The sequence below is a fragment of the Pezoporus occidentalis genome, unplaced genomic scaffold, assembly GCF_034315485.1.
Source record: "Pezoporus occidentalis ecotype Australia unplaced genomic scaffold, CSIRO_AGI_Poc_V1 ctg33, whole genome shotgun sequence".
Taxonomy (NCBI): domain Eukaryota; kingdom Metazoa; phylum Chordata; class Aves; order Psittaciformes; family Psittacidae; genus Pezoporus; species Pezoporus occidentalis.
Genome location: NW_026915268.1, coordinates 6,531,793 through 6,541,047, shown reverse-complemented (window position 1 = coordinate 6,541,047; position 9,255 = coordinate 6,531,793). Strand labels below are relative to the sequence as shown.

The 9,255-nt window shown below is 48.9% G+C and overlaps 1 non-coding gene across 1 annotated transcript; it reads left to right on the top strand.

Annotated features, from left to right (window-relative positions):
- The first annotated feature begins 545 nt into the window (after nt 1-545).
- On the top strand, nt 546-684 carry LOC134169090 (small nucleolar RNA SNORA14). Its single transcript, XR_009966762.1, has one exon. It is a non-coding gene; the product is annotated as a small nucleolar RNA SNORA14 (small nucleolar RNA).
- Nucleotides 685-9,255: the final 8,571 nt, after the last annotated feature.

The window sequence follows — 9,255 nt, the reverse complement described above, 5'->3', positions numbered from 1 at the left end:
CAGTCTGGAAAAGAGAAGGCTCAGGGGGGACCTGATCGCTGCCTACAACTGCCTGACAGGAGGATGGAGCCAGGAGGGGCTGGGCTCTGCTCCCAAGGAACAAGGGATGGAACAAGAGGAAATGGCCTCAAGCTGCACCAGGGGAGGTTTAGATGGAGCTGAGGAACAATTCCTTCCCCAGAGGGTGCTCAGGCATTGGAACAGGCTGCCCAGGGCAGGGCTGCAGTCACCATCCCTGCAAGTGTTCACACACCGTGGAGACAAGGCACTTGGTGCCATGGGTTAGCGGTGGCCTTGGCAGTGCTGGGGAACAGTTGGACTTGATCTTAAAGGTCTGTTCCAACCTAAATGATTCCATGATTCTCTGTGTGGGCAGTGCTGTCCCTGGGGGCTCGGCAGTCAGAAAAGCCAGTGTCCCCAGAGACAACCCCATGGTGGTGGTGGTGATGTTCGCTATTGGCGAATGACCAGGTAAACCAGCACCACCTCTTACACCAGGGCTGTTGCTGTGGTAAGGCAAGAGCCAGCAGCAGCCATGAGGTCTGCTTCATCCTGAAGCCTCCTGGCAGGTCTGTTATCAGCTTCCAGGGTAAGAGTGAATGCCAGAGAGAACTGCTGATTAATCCAAAACATTGAGCTCCCCTCCCATGGCTCTTCATTACTTCACATCTTCAGCATTCGTCTAAATGTTTAATAATTAGTGAAGGTTTTAAATACACCTGTAAGCCTGAGCACTCAAGTACTCTAATTCATCCAAGGTACTTGAACAAACCCTGAGATACACAGTTGGACCAGATGGCTTCGAAGGTCTCTTCCAACCCAAACTGTTCCATGATTCTATGGTTTGAGACAGGCACTGAAGGCACAGTTGTGCTTTCTTCCTCTGTCTCACTGCCCCTTCAGGATATACCCTGCCTCCTTGGAGGAGGCTTGGAGCAACCTGCTTGAGGGGAAGGTGTTCCTGCCTGCGACAGGGGGTTGGAACCAGATGAGCTTTAATATTCCTTCCAGAAAGCTATTCTAAGATTCTTCCTGAAGGAGCTGGAAAACACTTACCGGTGCTCTGCTCAAACTCTCCATGCATTGCAGGAGCTTCCTTGGTCGCCCTGGAGGTGGTCCTCAAAGTGAAAAGCAGCAAGAATAGGGCTGCTCCTGAGCAAGGGGAAGCCAGCAGCAGAGGAGCATCCAGGGACTGGCACACCCCAAGGTAACAGAATGGGACTGGGCTGGTGCCAGAGACAGGTCCATCAGCAGTCCTAGAGAGGCTGAGGTGACAAATCAGGTCCAGGGTTCAGCCAAGAAGACTAACCAGAGCTGGAAACAAAACCATCCACACCACAGCTGCAAACAGGACTAAGTGCTCAGGCCTGAATTTAAACAGCTGCTGGATGAGTGGGTGGGGAACCCAGGTGGGGCTGATGGGGCAATTGAAGCCTATTAGTGCTCCTAGGGCCATGACACTCAGGCTGCAGAAACTGACTTTTCCCTGCAGTACTGGGACAGCAGTGGTGTTCTTGGGTCTGGGAGAGAAGCACTGCCTGCACATGGGTAACAGGGCATTGCTTTGTGTAGGTCCCTTCCAGCCATCCCAGGCAGGGTGGTAACAGGGCTGGGAAAACATTAGCACCATAGTTTGCCCCAGTGTTTTATTTTAAGGATCTTTTTAGGTTCTTTCTCTGACTTAGTTGCCAGTGCTTTATACTCTTTATTGTGCCAAGATTAGACACACATTGTCCTACTGCAGAAGGATACCAGGGCAATACAAAAGCAAAATGGTTATTCTCTGATAACTCATAGGAGATGTTTAGATTGGATATAAGGAAGAAGTTCTTTACTGTGAGGGTGGTGAGGCACTGGAATGGGGTGCCCAGGGAAGCTGTGAATGCTCCATCCCTGGCAGTGCTCAAGGCCAGGTTGGACAGAGCCTTGGGTGATATGGTTTAGTGTGAGGTGTCCCTGTCCATGGCAGGGGGTTGGAACTGGGTGATCTTAAGGTCCTTTCCAACCCTAACTATTCTATGATTCTATGTTGTCCCTGAGGGGTCAGCCTTTCCTTTTTTTCCCTGATGGTTTGCTTATTTCTGTCCACATCCAGGTACATGCTTCCAGGTAGGAAAGGCAAGCGAGGAGCTATAAAAGCAAGGAGCTACAAAGCAAGGGGCTGCTTCATTTACTACAGAAGGAAATATGAGTGGATCTTTTACTTCTGCTTATGAAATCCCATTTATGACAATATTCACACCTACAAGCAGCTGGCACCCTTCTTCGTATGCCAGAGGCTGTACTGGTGATGAGTTTCTGGCTAGGAGCATTACCATTCACAACTGATATGTTAATGCAATTAGAGACAGTGCCAAGTGCAAAGCAGTATTTGTCCTGATATTATTGGTGATAAAGGAGCCTCCTGTGTGAGAAGCAAGTCCATTTCCAATCCATCTGTATCTATATCTAAAAAAGCTTTCATTTTCCCGAGTGCTGCAGCAGATTCTCGTGATAAATTGCTGCCATAGCTTAGCTCCCAACTACATTACATCCTATTCAAATCCCCTTCATTATAACAAGAAGCAATATGACACCAAAAGCTTGTCTCAGGAATTTATGGCACAGTGGAGACTCTTAGATCCACTAAACCCCATTAAAACCGTCTCCCTTATAAAACATACACCTTATTATGCACTTCAATAGTGGGCAGCAGGTTGCCTTCTGCCAGGGCTCTTATTACCTGTGCAAGGAGCACGTGAAAGCAGTCGAGTCCCTGCTGAAAGCATGGGGCTGGAGCCACATCCGTGCCTCCTGCCTAGCACATGTCAGGAACGGTGGTGCTGCAGAGAGCTTTGTACAGTCATCTTGTACTTAAAGTTTTCTAAGCCAAGGCAAAAGAAAATGCACCCCTTTGGCTAAAGCCAGTCTTTAGGGCTCTTTCTCATACAAAGCCTTGAAAACGTCATTTGGGGGGGAATGAAATGTTACATTAAATCCAAAGTGAAACGTGGTTTGTTTTTTATAAAGCCATTTAATTGAAAGAAACCCAAAACCTCTCAAAATCCCGTAAAATCCTGTAACCTGGGATATCAGGAACAGAGCAGCAACAGGTGCCGATTTCCTGATCGCTTCTTTCAAACACACTCTCTGTTTGCAAACGTGCTGTTTCTCACTTCAGAGAGTCATTTCGGTTCCCAACACTGCTGCCAGGACCTGCCTGTAGCACCTTCTCAAGCCTGGGAAGCAGGAAAAGAGATGAAGTACCCAACCAGGCTGCTTTGCAGGTTCAGGCCTCTCTGACCGCCTCCATCCCCATCCCCACATCCTTCCTGAGGCTCCCATCACTGGGGCTCAGCTTCCACAGAAGTGAATGCCACCAGGCAGGAGCCAGGCGCAGCCCTCCAGCAACTGCACAGCACTCAGGTATTCCTCATCCCACAGTGCCCAGGCACAGGATCAGGCACTACTAGCATGGATGACCCTTTTGAGCTGGGAAGATGCAATGTGCCTCACCCTTGAGAAAGAGATTCTGCTTTTCCCCCACACCACGTTGATTCTCTTCCCCACTTTTCCCCTCCCAGCATTCACACCAAGCACCAGGCTATGCCCTTCAGGAGTCCAGGTGGCAGCTCGTGTCTGATCAGCATGCTGCTCATTAGACTAGGTAAATATGTTTGTGTTTTCCTCTTTTCCCCCTCATTTAGTCTCATCTGAATGTATTGTTTATTGTACTGGATTATGCAAATCAAAGTATAAGCAATATTGGAAACAGGGAGGTAAGCAAAGCTTGCACCCACTCTTCTGGACCATGCCAAGGACAAAGGTGCAGGCTCCCATCATGTCAGCACTGAGTCACCTCTGTGCAGCCACCAAGCCTGCGGCAGGGGTGGGTTTGTCCCATTCCAGGGGGAGTGACCCAGCCTCCCATCAGCACTGACTCTGCGCCCTAAATCAGCCAAAAGCGGGATGCACGATCCCCACCACAAGCATCCTGTGGCACTGCCAACATGATCACCTCTGTCCTGCTGCTGCTTCCCAAAGATAGGGTGTCGATCAATAACCCTTCTGGGAGTGTGCAACGAGTTGCTGCTGTGCTCAGCACAGGGATGACTTAGGATGGCTGCCTCTCGTTGTGCTGAGTCTCCTTGAAGTGGGGGGAAGTGGGTGAACTCTGCTGAGTGGGGTGATTTTGTGCCAAAGAGGCAAGTAGGAAGTTGAAATCCTGGAGAAGAGATGAACAGAGAGCAGCAGGAGCCGTGTCCGGGTCACACAGACAAGCATGGAATTGAAAGAGAACTTGATGCATGTGGTGGAGTAATCTGTAAATACCCCAAGGTAACTCAAGCACAGCTACACATGTTCATGTGGCTTTTAAAGTCATGTAGATCAAGACGAGCAAATGTCTTCGTGACAGGATGTCATGGATTATTGATGCTGAGGCCAGAAAGGCTACTCTGTCCTTCTTCATCACCAAGGCCAGATAGTTTTACCAAGTGATTCCTGTGTCAAACCTATAATTTCTGGCTGAGTTAGGGCAGCTTTTTTAGAAAGACATCCAATTTCAAGTAAAAAAACCTCCAAGTGAGGAAGAATCAACCATCTCCTCTGGATGTTGTTTAATGGCTAATTCACTTCACTGTTGGAATGTGTCTCCTTTTCAGGTTGAATTTGTCTAATTTCAGCTTCCAGCCACCAGATCTTGTTACACCTTTGATCGCCAGATTAAAGAGCTCTCTAGTCTCAAATATATTCTCTTCTGCTGGGTACTTCCAGACTTGTGTCAAATAACTATTCAAAGTGCTTTTCATTAAACCTTTCATTAGAAAACAAGGTGCAGGGGGTTTTGTTGGGGTTTTTTTTCAGAGTTTCACTAACTTTCATACCTCTTTCTTGGATTCTTTCCATGTTTTCATTATGTGTGACCCTGGAAGTGGACATTGAGCACACTGGTACTTTTATTAAAGCGATGCACAGTCCCATGTGAACACAAAGCCAGTGTGTGTTGCTCTTTGTCATTCTCATCTTTAGCAACTTCAAGTTCAGAAGGCTTCCATCTGATCCCACCATGCTTTTCTAATCCATGCTCTCCACAGCAATCCCAACTTGTGTACATGCCTTTGTTCCTGGATATGAAATGGATCTCCATTTCATTGTACCAAAATTCAGACTTCTGGAACAAATTCAGCCCACTAAGTGATTCATGCTGCCTTGGTGACATTTGTCTTCCTGCTGCATTTTATATCCTCTTTAATTCTTATCCCTAAAGACTCTCTCTTCCAGGTCATCAATAAATACTGAGCTGTTTGAGTCTCTTCAGGAAGGCCTCGCACTGATGATTTGACCTCGAAACCCTTGAGGGTGGTCTCCACAGTCCCCAAGGGAGTACATAGTGCAGATATTCCCTGTATTTACACAGTACCTTTGGACTTAGGTTCACCCATCACCAATGTTTTCACCTCCCAGAACATTCCGCAGCTTCTGTGTGGACAAAGATCTGAGCTGGTTGATTGGATAGAAAACAGCATTTGGAGAGAAGGGGGTGGATGTGTGTGTACAAGTCCTGCACCAGCAGGAATCTGAAATGTGGCTGTGGTTTGCCTTGGACCTGGAAATTGCTCCCAGGGTCTGTAGGACACATGTAGGTTTTTAATTACAAATCAGGAACGCAAAAGGTAGAGGCTCTGAAGGAGGACAAGAGAGGCATACAAATAAGGTCTGACAAGTTTGTCTGGAAAGGGAACAGCTCAATCTGAGTTAGCTGCTCCTAAGTTAAATATAAATGCAAATCTGAGGAGGTGAGTGTGCAGTGAGGGTACGTGTTGTGCCAGCACTTGGAAGAGCACTGTAAGGAGTGCCAGCCCCATGAAGGTTTAGGCATCCAAAGGCTCCGTCTGCAGCCAGCAGCAAGGCAGGTTCCTTCCAGGGCAGATCCAGAGGTGGGGCTGCAGTGGGGAATTCAACCTGCAGAGATAACCTGCTCTCTCTGCAGGAGCCCTGTGTGGCTCCTGGAGGGGTCAGGCCTCCTGTCTCTATGGTGTTATATTTTGGGATTCCTCCAGCATGGTGAAAGAGAATGGAAGATGATTTACCTGGAAAGTTCTTTAATTCCTTCTGCTATTCCACAGCTAAAGCAGCAGCAGGAAAATATCTTGTTGCAGCTTAGGAAGCAGCAGTAGAAACATGGTGCAGTCCTACAGCATCACTGAAACCTCAAGGGATTATGGAGAAGGAATTCTCTTCTGGAGGTTACACCACAGTTCAAGAGGCAACAGGCACAAGTTATAAGGGAAATCTCAGCTGAACATGAGGAAAAGGTTCTTCCCTATGAGGCAGATGAACCACTAGGCCAACAGCCCAAAGAAGTGGTGGGATCTTCATTCAGAGCTTGACTTGGTTTTGAAGGCAGCCCTGCTTTGAGCAGAATGTGGACTTCCTGAAGACTCCTTTAAACTAAATAATTTTGTGATTCTACAGCGGTTTCAGAGGCAGCTTTTTCAGCAGTCTAGAGTAGTGGCACAAAGCACGCCAACAGCGTATTGAAGTGCAAACTGGATTACTCATGCATTACTCCAGATATTCATTACATACTCTGTTAGGCACATTAACGTCCCTTGCTGCCATAGAAAAGAGACTTAATGATGGACTCCAAAGCATCCTGACACCACTTGGTTCTCCAGTGTTACTCCAAACTGGGCACTCTGCAGCCCGGTTAGCTTGAATAATGAAGCAAAATGCAAACACCCACTGGATTGGAGGCAGAATTTTTTTCTATTTCCAGAGGCAAAATTCTAACCATCCACATTTTTGGATATTTTATTAGATCAATCTCGCTGCCACTCCAAACGTCCCCGCTGACGGTGGCTGGATCACTTTGGCATTGCCCAAAATGGCTGGAGCAGCTCAGCTCCCTTAAGGAAGTACAAGGAGCAGTCTGCAACAAGAAAAGACAAAAGAACAAGCCAGAAGCAGATGATTTCCCTGAAATGGCTGCTAGCGGTGAAAGTTAATTTGTCATTGTTATACTTCAGAGTCTACATCCCTTTAGGTGAATGTGAGCATTTTAAAGCAACCCCCCCAGACAAACCTAGCTCCCAATTCTAAAACGATTCTTGCTATGTAAAGATTAAAACAATAACATTTTAAGCCTGCAAGCTTCAAATGGGAAGCAGTGGTGGGGGAAGACTCTGCAGCAGCGCCGGAAGCCTCGCTAATGATGTCAGTAAATTGTATCAGAAGGATTCTCTCATTTTGGGAAGAGAGATGTAATAGAGCGGGCTATTCTCACTGGCACTAAACTCATTAGTTTGTTTACAGTGTGCCTTCCTCCACCGCTCTCTGGTACACTGAAAATCTGATTTTGCCTTTGATATTTCGAGTCAGAAAGAGAAGGGAGAAGTCAGAGAGCCCCAGCAATGTTTGATCCCTTCCATGGTTTGGTTTGTATTTACAAGGTGTTCATTAAAGCTTCACTTCTGGTGAAGGCAGCACAGGGGAAACTCCTTGTTTCAGACAAGGATATGAGTGATGGCTAATGCTGACTGACAAGGTGCTGGGGGCAATGCTGGAGGGCCTGGTGACAAGTGATGGTGGACTAAAGAAGTGGGAGGGCATGGTTTGGCTGTGTGATGGTGGGAGGGAGATGCCAAGGGCTGGGTGGGAGCTACCTGCCTGCAAAAGTGACAGCTATGGAGGAGCCTGCTGCAGAGCGGGCCCCTGTGAGGACACCTGATGGCTTCAGATAGCCTCAGATGAGAGGCGTCAGGGCTGATGGTGATGGGATGGGGAGAGCTGTGGCTGCGCAGGAGCTGTGCCAAGCCCTGCCTGGGCAGTAAGAGCAGCCTGTGCCACATCCCAGCCTGCTGCTTCCCCAGCAGCCGTGACACCTCCGAGACAGGCAGGCAGCTCTCTGCCTGCACATCAGCGCCCACCGCCTGCCAGCGCCCAGCCTTATCTGCCTCCGTCAGCCTCCGGCTTGGTGCTCTCCCAGCACATCACCGCCTTCCCCGTCCCTCATCGTGCTGTGAAGCAGGAGGTGGGAGCTGCCTGCCCGTGCCAGTCACAACCGCAGCAGCAGACAGGAGCTCGTTCCCAGCTGCAGGGGCAGCAGGACTCCCTGTCCCAGGAGCTGGCTCTGTGGCACAACATTTCTTCCTCTCTTTTATTCAAACCTGGATGCCTGGGATGCCTGGGCAGGAATTTGGTGCGTTTCCAGCCCTTGGAAAGAGTTTTTTCTGGCCCCTGCAGATGCTCAAAACCGGTGGGAGCTCAGACCTGAGGACACTGCAGGGAATGAGCGTCGCCCATCGGCAGTTCTCACCCTTGAAGGAGCACTGGTTGGGCTGCGGCTCATACAGCCTGCATGAAAGAAGCTCTGAGATGGACCCAGATGCAAGCCCTCCAAGTCCTCGCTCTGGGAAGCTGAGCCCTTCTCACCAGGGGCAGTGGTGTATCAAGAGCCTTCCTGTAAGAGCTCAGGGGTGCCGGTCTGCTACCAGGGAAGGCAAGGGGTTTTATCGGAGTCTGTGGCACAAAGACAAGGAGCTCCTCCCTCTTCTTCCAGTAATAAAACACTGCCTGGCAGAGTGAGGGCTCAGCTACCACTGTCTCAAGGGGGACGTGAGGTTAAGCAACACAGCAGGAAGATGAATTGGATATACTGAGTGAGCAGCAGGGGAGATGCTCTACCTCCATCCCACCGGCACCTCCTGGCCCCCGTGAAGCTCCTGTTGGACAACATGCATCTGCACCTGCTGCATGTGAGCCACCCTCAATGAGTTTCATGTTTCCTTGGTCTAGGACCGTGTTTGTCTTTGCCTTCTCTGACAAGCTTTCCTCAGGATTGTGCCTGGGAGGGAAGACTTGCTCCCAGCCTCTGCCATGGTTAAATGTGGCCATATAACAAAATCAGCTTGCAAGGTTACTTACTCATCTCATTATACAAGCATAAACCCTAGGCAGACAAATATAAAGCAAAATAAGTTTTATGCCTTATGGAGAAAGCTTATTGCATCTCCTAAATGGGAATAAAGTATCTACAGGTGAAATACGTCACTACCATTACAACAGTGCTCACAGTGCTACGGGAAGGGCTCCTGCTGTAATGGTACCAGTAGGGTCCAGGACCAGCCAGCCAAGGACTGACATCAGAAGAGGCAGAGGCTGCAGCCCTGTGCCAGGGAGGGAGCAGCAGTGTAACCTGCAGTGGGATGTGCTCATGGCACACGGACGATGTCTGCTTGTGTTGCCTCAGTTTCCCAGCTGCTGGCTTTGAAT